The sequence below is a fragment of the Chanodichthys erythropterus genome, chromosome 9 (genome assembly GCF_024489055.1).
Source record: "Chanodichthys erythropterus isolate Z2021 chromosome 9, ASM2448905v1, whole genome shotgun sequence".
In the NCBI taxonomy this organism is placed as follows: domain Eukaryota; kingdom Metazoa; phylum Chordata; class Actinopteri; order Cypriniformes; family Xenocyprididae; genus Chanodichthys; species Chanodichthys erythropterus.
Window position 1 is genome coordinate 20,094,907 of NC_090229.1, and position 15,797 is coordinate 20,110,703.

Genomic DNA, 15,797 nt, shown 5'->3' on the forward strand with positions numbered 1-15,797 from the left:
TCAACACAGGCCTATTTTCACCCAGTTGCAAACCTGAAATTATGTAAAGAATATTAGGCCTGTGAATCTAAACACTTTTCTCCCTGAAATACTGTGCACTTTTATAAAACTAGATTTTCTAGCACGGTGTTCTACTTTTATTAATAACAGCATGCTAACTAACACAATTTCACATGTATAACAGATTAGCGAAAGTTTCACATTTATTAATAGTTACAAAATTTCATAAAAATGTAAGAAAATGTTTTTGCCTGTAACTTCTATACAGATCAGAAAACCTTGAGTCTGCAATCACAAGATCTCAGGTTCACTATTCGTCTGGTTATGCTTCATTAAACAATCAAGTTAATGCTATATTTTTGGATTATAAGAATCATAAAAGAGTAAAATGAAATGACTGATGTCTATATTTAGTTTGCCTATACAGAATGTTTAATCATATGTGGTGAAATGAATTAGGTTATGCTGTTCTGTCAACAATCTGACAGCGCTTCGCTGTTTCCATAGTGATGACAATAGGCCTATTAACCTATAATGTGATGACTTTATCTATATAGCCCTAAAATGACAACCTGGTGTGTAATAAGAAACAGGAAATTGAATTTGGTCTCAGTGTTGTTATAATAATTCATTTCAGTTCATGTCTATATACACATATAAAGGAAATAAAGAGTCCTTAGGCTACTGACTTAGTAAGTTATTATATTGTTTAAGATGGAATGTTAGCTTTTGTTTTTGCTTATATTTTGAGGATCTTTGTTGCCTGTTTTCTTGGTATGTGACTTATGTTGCTATGACCACAGGTCTAAACTGAAGCCTCGCCTGCTGTTTATGTAGCCTATATCCTGATGATGAGTCAGGCCTAAAGATCTGCTCTTCTGTTTCTCAGATTACACAACGTCATTCACAGGTGTTTATAGATGTAGAGTCATGTGTATCACTGAGAGATAATGTTTAGAAACTCTTTCTCTGAGATCGCAGCTCAATAGAAGCATATGAGCAGTGCTGAACTCTAAATCTGGACAAGACAACTCCTTTAAAGAACAGTTTGTCAGGGGAACAAACGTTAAGATCTTTACAGTGTGTTTCTCTTGAATATGTGTATGCTGTCACACTCACGTTCTCATATTTCTTTAAAACACGAGAGTGTAGGGACATCTAGAGGACATAAAACGTTATTACAAGTTGGTGCATGAGCTAAATTGTTACTTATTGTACTTTTTATGTCCAAACACAAGTGTTTATCAGTGAATTTTAATAGTTCTGTTGGTTTGACGCAACACCAGGTCATTATATTGTAACTGGGAGATTTAGTTGATTTACTTGCATTATTTTATGGTAAGAGTATTGTCTTAACAGCTGCAGTTTATATTTGCATGAGTCAATGATAATAAACACAGAGTGGTGATGTTTTATGTGAAATGTTCAAGGGAAATATAAAAATAGTGCTGAGTCCGGTGTGTGTTTGAATATGGCTGAGACGCATTGATTATTAATAAAAGCAAATATCTGTTAAATTATGTATTAATTAATATTTAATTATGTTATGTATAGTTATGTACATCCAAAGTCCCTTTAAGACAAGTCATTTCACTCGGCGGCCATCTTTTAAAAACGCCTCTCGGGCATCCTGGGCATCATGCCTCTCTTTAAATGGGGAAGGCAGCATCAAATTCTCCAAAACTGTTCGCCAACCTTATGATTAAATTTTATATTTGAAATCACCAATGAAATCTAACAACAGCCGGCTCATAAATTTAGTTTCTAAACGCTCGAATCATGACAAAAAAAAAAAAAAAAATATTTTTCAGGCTGGATCAAACTAATGCGCATGCGCAGACCTAAATGCTCGTCTCTGGAATCGCGCGTCGGTGATTCTAACCCCTAATGCGCGTTACACTTTCTCCCATTCAAAACAATACGAGTGACACGTCTTGTGTTATTCTATAGTCTTTGGTACATCCTCTAGGTCTAGGATGTCAATATTTTAATCAAATTATTTATTTATTAGTAGAGCATATTGGAATTGAATAAACTAATTTTACATGCAGAATTAAGGTATAATTTGCCAGTTAATTGGCGAACAGTTTTTGCTCAGTCACACAGAAAAGTAACAGCTTTAAGAATCTGCATTTGAGCTCAAAGTTCAAAGTCAATACTTTCAGTCCATTTGTGGGTTACTCAAACTGCAATAACATTTAAAAAATAAACGGTTCAAAAGCATTATTGGTGTGGCAGGGGGTAGGAAGAGATAAGGTCAATAACTACAAACAAAACAATATTTCCTTCAGTTTCTTTTCTTCATTATAATTCATTTCCCATATAAAACTCCCACAGCAATATACAGTATGTATATCTCTCAGCAGTTCAATCGCAATTATCAATTTAAATGTCTGAGAAATGTTTTTGTTCAGCTTCAGGCAGATATTAAGATATGAAATGCAGAGAGAATGTGAAATGCAGGGAAAGGATTGCCAGCATCCTCAGGGAAAGGAAAAAGTAAATAGAACAAAACATTTGTACAGGAAAGAATATATTACAAAAGTATAGTGCTGCTGACGACTCGATATGAAGATGTTTTCTGCTTGTACAGTATATGCGATTCATTTGGTTAAATTTTTTATTAAATTCTTGCACCATTTTCTGTTTAATATGAGTTGTAAGCTTATGCAAATTATGGATGCCATTTGTATGATAAATATATTTTTGTCTGATATTTGAAATTGAATTGAATTGATATTATAATGTGAAACAAAATCATCTAGTACTGTTTAATGAAGAGCTGCTCTAATTTACTTTGTGTGTGTGTGTGTGTGTGTGTGTGTGTGTGTGTGTGTGTGTGTGTGTGTGTATGATGTGTAAGCATAGGGTTATAATGCTTTGACTTTTTCAAGTAAAACATTTTCATTTTCATAAATCAAACTTTTGCTTAAAAACAACGAAAAATGCAAAAAACAACCATATAACAAATGTTACTGCTCATAAGTAGCACATCCTAACTGTTGAGAACTTTCTGGAATTTTCTAGAACTTTTTTTCTAGAACAATCCAAATATTGGTATACAGTGGGTATGGAAAGTATTCAGACCCCCTTAAATTTTTCACTCTTTGTTATATTGCAGCCATTTGCTAAAATCATTTAAGTTCATTTTTTCCTCATTAATGTACACACAGCATCCCATATTGACAGAAAAACACAGAATTGTTGACATTTTTGCAGATTTATTAAAAAAGAAAAACTGAAATATCACATGGTCCTAAGTATTCAGACCCTTAGCTGTGACACTCATATATTTAACTCAGGTGCTGTACATTTCTTCTGATCATCCTTGAGATGGTTCTACACCTTCATTTGAGTCCAGCTGTGTTCGATTATACTGATTCGGACTTGATTAGGAAAGCCACACACCTGTCTATATAAGCCCTTACAGCTCACAGTGCATGTCAGAGCAAATGAGAATCATGAGGTCAAAGGAACTGCCTGAAGAGCTCAGAGACAGAATTGTGGCAAGGCACAGATCTGGCCAAGGTTACAAAAAAAATTCTGCTGCACTTGAGATTCCTAAGAGCACAGTGGCCTCCATAATCCTTAACCCTCTACCGCATAGTGTTGCCATATGGCAACATACTCTTTATGTTCATTTCCTTGCCACCGTCTCTTTAAGAGAACATTCTAGTTTTTTTTATTGGTAAGAGAAGACCTTAATTTAGCCAATGATGTGCTTTGGTTAAGTCACATGACATGCAATTTTTTTCTGTGACGCGATATCTGACAGACTGCCATCTCTTGTCGGTAGTTGCTGAAAGCAAACTAAAACATCAGTAACAAACAAGGACCTGCCCATGTCACATTCACAAAAAAAATGTTAACATCATCTCAGGTAAGGTATGATGACATTCACCACTCAAAAATGTTTTTATGAAATTAGTTTTTGGTAAATCGAGAAAATGTCTGTGTTGCCATATGGCAACACTGCGCAATAATGGAATGGCATTATTATAATAGGTTAGCTTGCTAGCAAAGATCAGCTGCAGTCTGTTAAGCTATAACAATAAAAACATTAATGCTAGTGATATAATGTTGATTAGTCGTATGTTAAGGACTGCCGTGGCATTTGTATTATGGATTAAATCAACATCAGAGATCTGCCATCACAGCCATGTATACTGGCCCAGACCTACCACTTTCCTATCATGGTGTCTCAAAAAGGCAGGTGCAAGTGGCTGTAAGTGTATTGTAAGTGTGAAGAGCACCAACTGTGATATCTACATGTGTCTCACCTTTGGAAAAAAAAAAAATGCTTTTTGAAGTTTCATACAGAAAAAGGTGAAATTTAAAGAATATAAAGCATTATTCAGCAAAAGAGAATGGAAAAACACAAGATGTTGGAAAATAAGTATAAGGTATTGTTTATAATTACTGTTAAAACTTATAATAGCACTAATTGATTCAATACAAACAACATTTCTGAGGAAAAATATGAACTATATACACTTACACTTATTCTTATATAAGTTATTATATATTATATTATATAAGTTTTTCCACTATTGAGCCTTGGTGAGAGAGGTAAAGAAGAACCCAAAGATCACTGTGGCTGAGCTCCAGAGATGCGGTCGGGAGATGGGAGAAAGTTGTAGAAAGTCAACCATCACTGCAGCCCTCCACCAGTCGGGGCTTTATGGCAGAGTGGCCCGACGGAAGCCTCTCTTCAGTGCAAGACACATGAAAACCCGCATGGAGTTTGCTAAAAAACACCTGAAGGACTCCAAGATGGTGAGAAATAAGATTATCTGGTCTGATGAGACCAAGATAGAACGTTTTAGCTTTAATTCTAAGCGATATGTGTGGAGAAAACCAGGCACTGCTCATCACCTGTCCAATACAGTCCCAACAGTGAAGCATGGTGGTGGCAGCATCATGCTGTGGGGGTGTTTTTCAGATGCAGGGACAGGACGACTGGTTGCAATCGAGGGAAAGATGAATGCGGCCAAGTACAGGAATATCCTGGACGAAAACCTTCTCCAGAGTGCTCAGGACCTCAGACTGGGCCGAAGGTTTACCTTCCAACAAGACAATAACCCTAAGCACACAGCTAAAATAACGAAGGAGTGGCTTCACAACAACCCTCTGACTGTTCTTGAATGGCCCAGCCAGAGACCTGACTTAGACCCAATTGAGCATCTCTGGAGAGACCTAAAAATGGCTGTCCACCAACCTTTACCATTCAACCTGACAGAACTGGAGAGGATCTGCAAGGAGGAATGGCAGAGGATCCCCAAATCCAGGTGTGAAAAACGTGTTGCATCTTTCCCAAAAAGACTCATGGCTGTATTAGATCAAAAGGGTGCTTCTACTAAATACTGAGCAAAGGGTCTGAATACTTAGGACCATATAATATTTCAGGTTTTTTTTTTATATAAATCCACAAAAATATCAACAATTCTGTGTTTTTCTATCAATATGGGGTGCTGTGTGTACATTAATGAGGGAAAAAAAATGAACTTAAATGATTTTAGCAAATGGCAGCAATATAACAAAGAGTGAAAATTTAAGGGGGTCTGAATACTTTCCATACCCACTGTACATATAGGAAAGAGAGACAGACAGAGTTTTATGAGCAAACAACTCAACTTGATACTTTTTTATATTTTTTTTTCAGTAGCAATACATAATGTTGCACAAGAGAAGTGATACTACCTTACAGAAGAAGGCTATCTGGGCAATAATCTAGTGAGATTTCAGCAATCACATAGAAGAAGAAGAAGTGTGCCTTTAGTATGTGATGTAGTCCTTTGAAGATATCTTGAGTAAAATAGCTCTATATTTAATGAAGCGCATACAAAAGACCTGAACTGGAAGCGACGCTACCTGTTTTACTGAATGCGGAAGTTTGTTTCATAACCCCCATACAAAGGATAATCAAAAGGAGGAAACAAGAAACAGGTGTGGCAAATTAATCAAACAATGAATCATAGAATCTAATGCAAACATGAAAACCAATGAAACAGCGGAAGAGAAAAATCATGACAAAATGATAACCAACCAAGGCTTTGTTCAGACTGCAGGAAAATTGGATTTTTCCTCGAATCAGATCTTTTCAGGCAGACTGTCCACACTATTAATTGCAAGTGATGTGATCGAATAAGATTTGTGAGTCCAGACATAATCTGCATGGGTTGCTTTGGTACCTCTCGCAGTATAGGCCTACTTTGATGTCATAAACCGATCAGTCTGCGCCACTTCCAAGCCGAACAGCGACACTTCAAGTCGAACACAACTAATTTGAAATCCGAGCAACCAGAGCAATCCAGACTGAGATGCATCTGTAAAAATCTGGTTGGAATCGCATTTCAAACCACCTCTACATGTGGTTTGAATCAGATTTTGAAAGAATCAAATTTCACGTGCGTGTTTTTTTTGTTTTTTTAAATTGCTGTCCAGACTTTGAAAAATCCATCAGGATAAAATCTGGATATGCAGAAAATCTTCAATGAAAGTATAAATCTAAACTCAAACTTTACATCATCCATGTTTTTTGGTAATAAAATAAAATAATATTTTATCTAAGAAATTATATAAAACATATTAGATAATTTAATATTTAATATTATATTTGAGCTGTAAAAAATGAAACTATGACACAGACCACTAGATGGCAGTAGGTTTATACAGGTCAAATGGGTGCTTGCTCTCGCTCTCTCTCTCTAGTTAAAAATTCTGTAGCTTTAAATGCAGATGTTTGAAAAAATTAACCTAATATTTCACAACATGAAACAGTCACCTGGCTTGTATAATTTCTTATTAATGATTAATACATATTATTGTAGGATTATGTGCTGCTTATAAATATGACCTTTGATGTGCCAAAAGAGTAACATCAACAGCAATTATAGTTGCCTAAATGAGTAACATTGCAACATATGGTTACTGTTAATTGGTGAGCAAAAAATATACTTTCCAAAGTTTACTAATATTGTTGTTTAGCAGCTTTTTCAACTTTGGACAGTTTGGATTTCCTCTTTGTCCTTTGGAGAGTGCAGCTGGTTAGAGCTCAGATAATTGCCCATTGTTAAGTGATAATGATCCAGCTGTAAGCAGTGCTGTGTGTGATATTATTCTGCAGAACAGAAGGGACACATTAAATTAGAGATCCATAAAAGCAGTGCAGGCATAGAGGGCTGGGAACAGATGTCTGCTTTTTTCCTGAGATAAAAAAAGCGTTGTTGTTGCATTGTGTTGATACTGATGAATGCCACACAGGTGGGTTTATTGTGAGAGCTCTGCACAGAGACGAGGAGCCAGTAGTTGACTTTCAACAGCTGGAGATAGAATATTTTTGGACATTTTAGCACAGTAGAGGATTTGAAGTGGCAGACGCTCAAGTGCTCCCACTATGTGTTTTGTGTGAAAGTGTGCATGTGTTTTCATTGACTTTAATGACCTCAGTGATATAATGGGAACAGGCAGATCTGTGAAATTTTATTTTTTAAGGTTTACAAGTGCTTTTATTGGATTATTATATGAGTTCTTTAAAAGTTTCTAGTTTAAAGTTCTTGTAGGTTTTTCTGTTCATTTCACGTTTTTTTTTTTCTGTACCATTTGCAAGAAAATATAAATTTTAATGACTAAAAATGTGGTGTAACCATAGTAAAAAGTAAAAACATAATTATATAACAAACTATATAAAGTAAAAAAAAAAATTAATATTTCCTGATATATATATATATATATATATATATATATAAATACAAGTGGATGTACACAACTATTTTTAGAGAAGTTTTAATTATATAAATATATATATATATATATATATATATATATATATATATATATATATATATATATAATTAATTATAATATTGTATAATATATAATTATTCACACACTGACTTGACTTGATAATCCACAAAGATGCATGACACAGAAGGATGATAAACTCACATTTAATAACCACAATAGGAAGAAACCATACAGAGAAACACCAGTACGAAACATTAACACATGAACAGAACATAATTAAGGGTATAAATACACAGGATGATGAGAAACAGGGGAGACACTATTCAATGAAACAATGTATAACTATGGCAACCAAGGAAACAGGAACTAAACACACAGGAACTGAATACAGGCAACACAAGACAGAAGAATATCAAAATAAAAGTTCATGAACAAAGACACAGGGGGATCATGACAATAAAATTCGTTATAATAATAATAATATTATATAGAAAAACATAATAAAAAAAAAAGTGCCACAATTAAGCTTTTCTTGTCAAGAGTTTCATTCTTTTCATAAGACTTTTGCATCATTGCTCATCATACGTTCACACTTGTCATGTTTGGTTCGATTGAAACGAACCCTGGTGCGATTGCTCGGTTAGTGCGGTTTATTTGAACATATGTGAACGCTGCCATCCGAACCCTGGTGCGCACCAAACAAGCGGGCCGAGACCGCTGAAAAGATGGGTCTCGGTCCGCTTCCAAACGAACTCTGGTGCGGTTCGAATGATATATGAACGCAACACGGACCAACGATATGTAAACGAACCAAAAACAGGAAGACGAGACCCTAAAATGGACAGAATCCTCACGCATGTCGGTTTTTCTGGTCATAGTCGCGAGTTTGCCCATCACAGGCATCAGACGCGCGTCTCCACGCAGCAGATCATTTGTGCGTGACGGATGGATTCCCGCCGCTGTTTTGACTACTTTACACATTTTATAACTCTTCACGAGTTCCCAGCTGGCCAAAATACCATCACATGCAGGCTACGCACACACAACGAGCGCATTTACCTCAGAAAACAGCATTGTTTTGGATGTTTGGTAAGTTCCGTCTCATAATAGGCAATACGTCATAAAATCAGAACAATCATGTTGTGAATGTATCCATACCTTAAGGTTCGGTATCTTTTGTTTCGGTGATAAAATTGCCAATCTGAACGCTAATCGGACCAGGACTAAATGTTTTTTTTTTCTTCTTTGGTCCGGACCAAATGAACCAAACGAACCGAACTACAAGTGTGAACGCACCCTTAAAGTCATTAGTTGCATTCCAACTGAGGCACTATACAATATGCACTTATACACTATATGTACTAATATGCACTATGTACTCATCTGTGTAATGTGTGAATTTTATAAGGTTATTTTGTCATTTAGCATCAGAGTCTGATAGCCCCTTCTCCCTTTGCCACATTTCAACCAATTTATTCAATAAAATAGTCTGTTTGTTTTTGATAAAACCGTTAATCCTTCTTTGGATGGATGTGCTCTTTGTTTCCAATTCTTAAAAGAAAATAAATCCACTAGCATCTCCTTTTACTAAAAGCTGCCTGCGTGAGTCCCACAGGAAGACTTTTTTTTGTATCACCCCCCAGACTTTCAAATGCCTTCGCCTGATTTTATCCTGATAAGTACAAAAGCTGCTTTTGTGAAGAAAGCAGTGCGATAAACAGCGAACGAGAGAGAGAGAGGAGAGAGATTTGTCTTCCACCACCAGGCCACCGAAACTTAATCCCAGATTTTAGTTGTTTTTCCTGAAATGCTTTGGATTATGGCGAAATCTGAACGCAAGAACAGCCTCTGCATGCCACTAGCCGGAGAACAAGAGAAGGATTAGGTAAACGTGCAGAATGAGAGGATAAGGAAAAGAAGGAAGGATGCGGCGATGGAAGAATGAGACAATAAAAGGATGGATGGATGAAAGGAGCGATAATAGGAGCTTAGTGTCTAAATGAAAATCATTTTGGAGTGGAAAGCCAGTGAGATTCAGGGATCATGACTGGGAAATTTTGTCGTTCCAACTGTAGAATGCTAAACCTGAACAGAAACCAGAAACAGTCATGAGGCTGTTTAACAGTCTCAGATCAATCATTTCAATTTATTACATAACTGAGACATGTCTCTCTGTACTAGGATGACCTTTCACATTTCAAGCCTTCTGTAAATTGGGTGCTCACTCAGATTGTAAAGCCTCTCTTCTCCTCTAATAAGCTCCTGTGCATTTGTTCTGTACAGAGAACTTCTTTTCGAAACCGCCAAAGCCTTATTGTCTCCTTTTTTTCTCTCTTCCTCTGCCTCTCTTACTTCCTGTCTGATTAATACTTCTAAAAAGGCAGAAACATTTTGTAAATGTCTTGAATTTTGAACTATGTCCATCTGTCTGTCTTCTTCTTCGGTAACATCTGTTTCCTGATTATCTTTTCCTCAGATTCTCTGCAGACCACCACAGTAATGACCCACAGCTCATCTCTGTCACAGCACCACCTACTCACACATTCAGAGTAGAACTAGTGTGTGTGTGAGAGAGAGACAGGAGGAATATAAAGAGGTCTGTGTTTGACAGTGTTGAAATAGTTGACTGAGAGAGAGGGATTATGGGTAATGGAGCAGCAATGATGGGCAAGAGTGTAACTGTAACAGAGGAGTGTGAGTTTGTGTATGATGTATATTGTGTTTTTTAAACATTTTATAAATAAGGAAAAAGATTAGTAAACAATTTTATGATAATATACCATTTTATACACTACTGTTCAAAAGTTTGGGGTCTGTAAGATTTTTTTAATAGTTATGAAAGAAGTATTTTTTGCTCACCAAGGTTGCAGTTAGTTGATCAAAAATACAGTAAAAATAGTAATATTGTGAAATATTATTACAATTTAAAAGAACTTTTTGTTTTTAAATTAATACATTTTGAAATGTAATAGAGTACCTCAGAAACGATGTGTTTTTGTAGTCAAAACCCGGAAGCGAGTTAGCATTTTAGGACTTCCGGTTCCATCGCCCTAAAGTCTATGGGTTTTTTGAATGGGTTTTTGCTAAATCGCCTGAAATAAGGTCTGTGGTTAACAGCCTCTAAATATTTTCACGTTTTGATCTATGACATAAAACACGCCAGTTATAACCCGCTTGTGATTTTTTTTAAGCCTTTATTCTTAAAAAAATGGCGGTTGCTAACAAGTTGCCAAAAGGGACTACTTCCTTTGGCGGGGACTTTAAACGTCATCATGACAAACAGGACATTTGGACAGCATTTCTCATGAAAAAGTGGACAAGAATTCATACACAGTGCAGATCATAATCAGCGAGCATGTTTTTAAATAAAGTTGTTTTTTAAATGAAATTTGAGGAAGTTTGGTGGTGGTGGCGATGTTGATCCGTGACCATGGTCCGTTTATAACCTGCTGTTAGCTTTTTATATCTGACGACTTTATTTAGGCTTCAAAATGTATAAATGTTGTGTTAACTTGTAAAGATTATCTTGATAGACAAAACGTATAAGTGTCATAACCCTTTGTTAAACACAGAGCTTATTTTTTGCGATTTTCCAAAAGTCTATGGGAAAAATGCATAGGCTTTCGATCGAGGGAACCCGTGTGCCGCTAACTTCCGGCTTGGCCTACAAAAACGCGTCATCCCTGGGGTACTCCATTTATTCCTGTGAATTTTCCAAAGCGGAATTTTCAGCATCATTACTCCAGTCTTCAGTGTCACATGATCCTTCAGAAATCATTTTAATATGCCGATTTGCTGCTGAAGAAATATTTTTTATTATTATCAGTAAACAATTTGTGCTGCTTTATATTTTCAAAAGTGTTTTTCAGGATTCTTTGATAAATAGAAAGTTCAAAAGGACAGCAAATGTCTTTACTGTCACTTATGATCAATTTAATGCATTCTTGCTAAATAAAAGTATTAAAAAAAAAAAGTAAAATCCTTACTAATCCCAGATTGTTTATTAATAATAATTTATTAATAATTTATTTCTAGAATACTATTTTTACATAACATCATCTTTTTATAATATAATAAAATATTACACTAAAATATGTATTTGATTTTTGCATTTATTATTAAATTATATTCCATAAAATAATTAAAAAAGATAATATATAAAAAAAATTTTGTAATAATTTAAAAATGTTATACATTTTATGATATATTAAAATTGAGAATGGAATATTTGTGACTGCTCCATCAATGAGCTACTTTGACCCAGATACATATTTTCATTCATCACTTAAAGGATCATATCTTACCATTTTATAGGTGAACAAAACTCAGTGTGTGTTTCTGGGTCAAAGTGACTCAAAATAATGGAGCAGGTCATATTTGTACTTTCAAAAATCTATTTGTCACATCAGCAGATCTGAGAACTAAAAATGTAAAAACAATTATGACCAGTTAGGGCACCTAAAATTCACTTTATACAATTTTATAACATTAACCTAAAATATTGAAGAGGGAGAAAAGCTTTTGCCCTCATAGTAACCATTCCCTGACCATGCCAACACTGCAGGCTCCTCCTGGAGAGTTTCAGCACCACAGTACATTGGACAGCTCCAGCTACTGACTCAGGAAGGAATGGATTGACATGATCCTGATGCCAGAATAATTGGACATAAGCCTGGTTTGCTGATGAATGTCTATCCTCCACAAATGCCCTTTTGTCAGGCAGATGTTGGCATGGTTAATATGTTTGTGTGAGCGAGCGAACCGGCTTTTGTGGAGTCCCGGAGGACACCACCTTTAGCTCAGTGTGACTCATGCGCAGCCATGTTCAGCCCAGAGTAGAATATCACTACACACTCCGCTGTGTCTCGTACTGCAAACTGCCGTACACAACGCAGACACAAACAGACACGCAGATGCAGCTTTCATATGCTAATGCTGGTATTTTAGCAGTGCCAGTCTCCCCCTCTCTCGCTCTGTCTGTCTCTCTCTGTATGTGTGTGTAAGAATGCCATTATGTCAGTTTTTGGAGGCGGTTTGTTGAATATCAAACAACGTGAGTCATATAAATGGAGAGAAAGATCCTTTTTCCGTTTGTTAGAGCAGAAAGGAGCCATCATACATACACAACGATAGACTTTCAGAGCTCAGATGTCTTTTAAATTGTCACACCTTGTTGCATCATAACATATAAATGTGCGAATGGGACGACATGAGATTAGATATCAGCATGAATAAATCTGCTGAAAGCATCACGATACAGAAATTCATAAATATCCTTACTTTTCTTTTTGAGTGATGCTGCTCTGTAAATGTTCTAGTGGATTGGGGTCTATAAAGCTCTGTGTGCGTATTACTGGGCTTTATACGGCTGTTTTATAATGGTGTGGTTTATCTTGACGTGCACATGGCGACTGTCGGCAGGAGCAGGTGAACGTTGCTAATGAGAGACGGGTGAAAGCCAGTGAACTCATAAGTTTAAAAATGCTACCTGTAACTGATTTAATGCATTAAAGATCAGTTATCAGACAGAAACACACATACAACCTCTCGTTCTTTTCTTAAATGCACACACACATAGGCTTTTATTCTCAGACTTGATGCTATCTGTGACATTAATGAAACAGATTCAGTATCGGACTGTGTGTGTGTGTGTGTGTGTGTGAGAGAGAGAGAGAGAGAGAGAGAGAGAGACATGCAGTTTATCTTGACAAGCAACTTGTGAAATAGATCTGTCTGAGCATCACATTCCTTTATTAAACACCCATCTGCACCTGCCACACGCAGATCTGTTTGGAGAGAACTGCTTTTAGTGTGTGTGTGTGTGGTTTTGCCTACATTGTGGGTACCAAATGTCTGCACAAGTAGAGTTGAGCTTGAAATAGCCCGACCATCCTACAGTCCTCAGAGGAAAACTGCTTAATAAGAACATTAAATAACATCTTAATGGAAATGTACTGTAGCAATAAAGTAGTTTTACATTTAGTAAATAAATAGAACTGATCATTAAACATCAGATGTGGAAAGGATGCAGAATATTCTGCATTATGCAACCATAATGTAGAATATTCTGCATCCTTTCCACATCTGACATTCATCAGCAAACCAGGCTTATGTCCAATTATTCTGGCATCAGGATCATGTCAATCCATTCCTTCCTGAGTCAGTAGCTGGAGCTGTCCAATGTACTGTGGTGCTGAAACTCTCCAGGAGGAGCCTGCAGTGTTGGCATGGTCAGGGAATGGTTACTATGAGGGCAAAAGCTTTTCTCCCTCTTCAATATTTTTGTTATAAAATTGTATAAAGTGAATTTTAAGTGCCCATAATTTATTTTTATTTTATTTTTTATTTTTACATATTTTAGTTCTCAGATCTGCTGATGTGACAAATATATTTATAATAAGTACAAATATGACCTGCTCCATTGTGTTCTTCTCCATCCCTGAGATTGATGCTATTACTATATAGCTATTCTTTATTTATTAAAACCTTTTAATAAATTATATAAAAATCACAATAACCATTTCTCCACCTAATCTCCTCTATATCGCTTTAAAATATAGCATAAAATATAGCATGAACAGAGCACCCATAAGTAAAGTTCTGTAACACTTACAAATAATATTGTTTGTAAGCAAGAAAATAGTGCCATAATATCACCAGTGAGTAAACCCAAAGCTTCTGTAGTATGGAAAATAAATGTGCAAACCACACACACCTTAAGAGATTTTGTAATATTCTTATTTACATAACACAATTTCAGTTTATTTCTTCCACTCTCTTTGTGTGAGAGAGGAGGAGGGTAAGACAGATGGCAGAAAGGAATGTGCTGAGGTTCGTTAAATTGTTCATGTCAACACTGGATTATTCTGGGCCGGAGTTGCTAACACTAACAAAGGTAAATTGCTAAACAATCGCTAACAATCTGTCCTGAAGCTCCTCTCTGAAAATAACGAGGTATTAAAAGAATGTCTAGAACCCTAAAAAAAATTAGTCTTGTTAAGCGAGCACAGAAACTCTTCCCTTAATGTGTCTTTTTGATATGTTTTGAGATATTGTTAGTCATGAAACCAGACAGGATATTGGAATCTAGAAAACGTTCAGTGTGAGCAGTTCACTGTAACTTTAAAGGTAACTTTTACAAGACTTTTCTGCTTTCAGTATTAGCTTAAGGTTTGATGCTACTTTAGTGAAGTAAGGTTAAAGTACAATTTATTATCAGGACAATTAAAGCTTACAGATTTTCTACCAAGCAATGCCATTAAAAAGCTATATGGAGCTCTTTTTAAGCTTTGATTGGACACCATCTGCTATTAGACATTATGTTTCTATTTATGTAAATGTGGAACCATGACTTACTGACAGCCTGCTCATTACTACTGAACTATCCACTGTATGAAGTGCATTATAAATGCTGGCTTTTTAAAGCAAAAAATAAAATAAAGTGTCACAGGATGTTTTTTTTTTTTTTAAATAAAAACCATTTTAGTTTTAGCCAATCTACAGCTAGAAGATCTCAGATGCAAGACCTAAAATACAGATTTATGTTTTCAAATGTATTTACACAACAAATTATCTGATTTCCGCCAATAGAAAGGGGTAGATGTTTACCTGGACATATTGTACGTATTTACAGTATGAAATATTATTACATTTTAAAATAACTATTTTCTGTTTTAATGTATTTTATAATGCAATTGATTCCTGTGATGGTGAAGCTGAATTTGTGAATCAGCAGTCATTACTCCAGAAATATTTCTTATTATATGTGGTAAAAACAGCTACATCAAAGTTGATGCCTAATATTTTTGTGATGAACTTTTGATGAATTAGATTTTTGATGAATAGAAATAATTTTTACCATTATAAATGTCACTTTTAGTCAATATAATGCATCTTTGCTGAAAAAAGTAATTTCCTTTAAATCTTTTGAAGTAAACTTTTGAAGCATATATGGCATTTCATTTCTTGATTGTGAATTACAAGTGAAGGCCGTGGATTTTCTGTTACAACTTTTCTGACAGTTGCTTGCACTGCACTAATTAAATGTATTT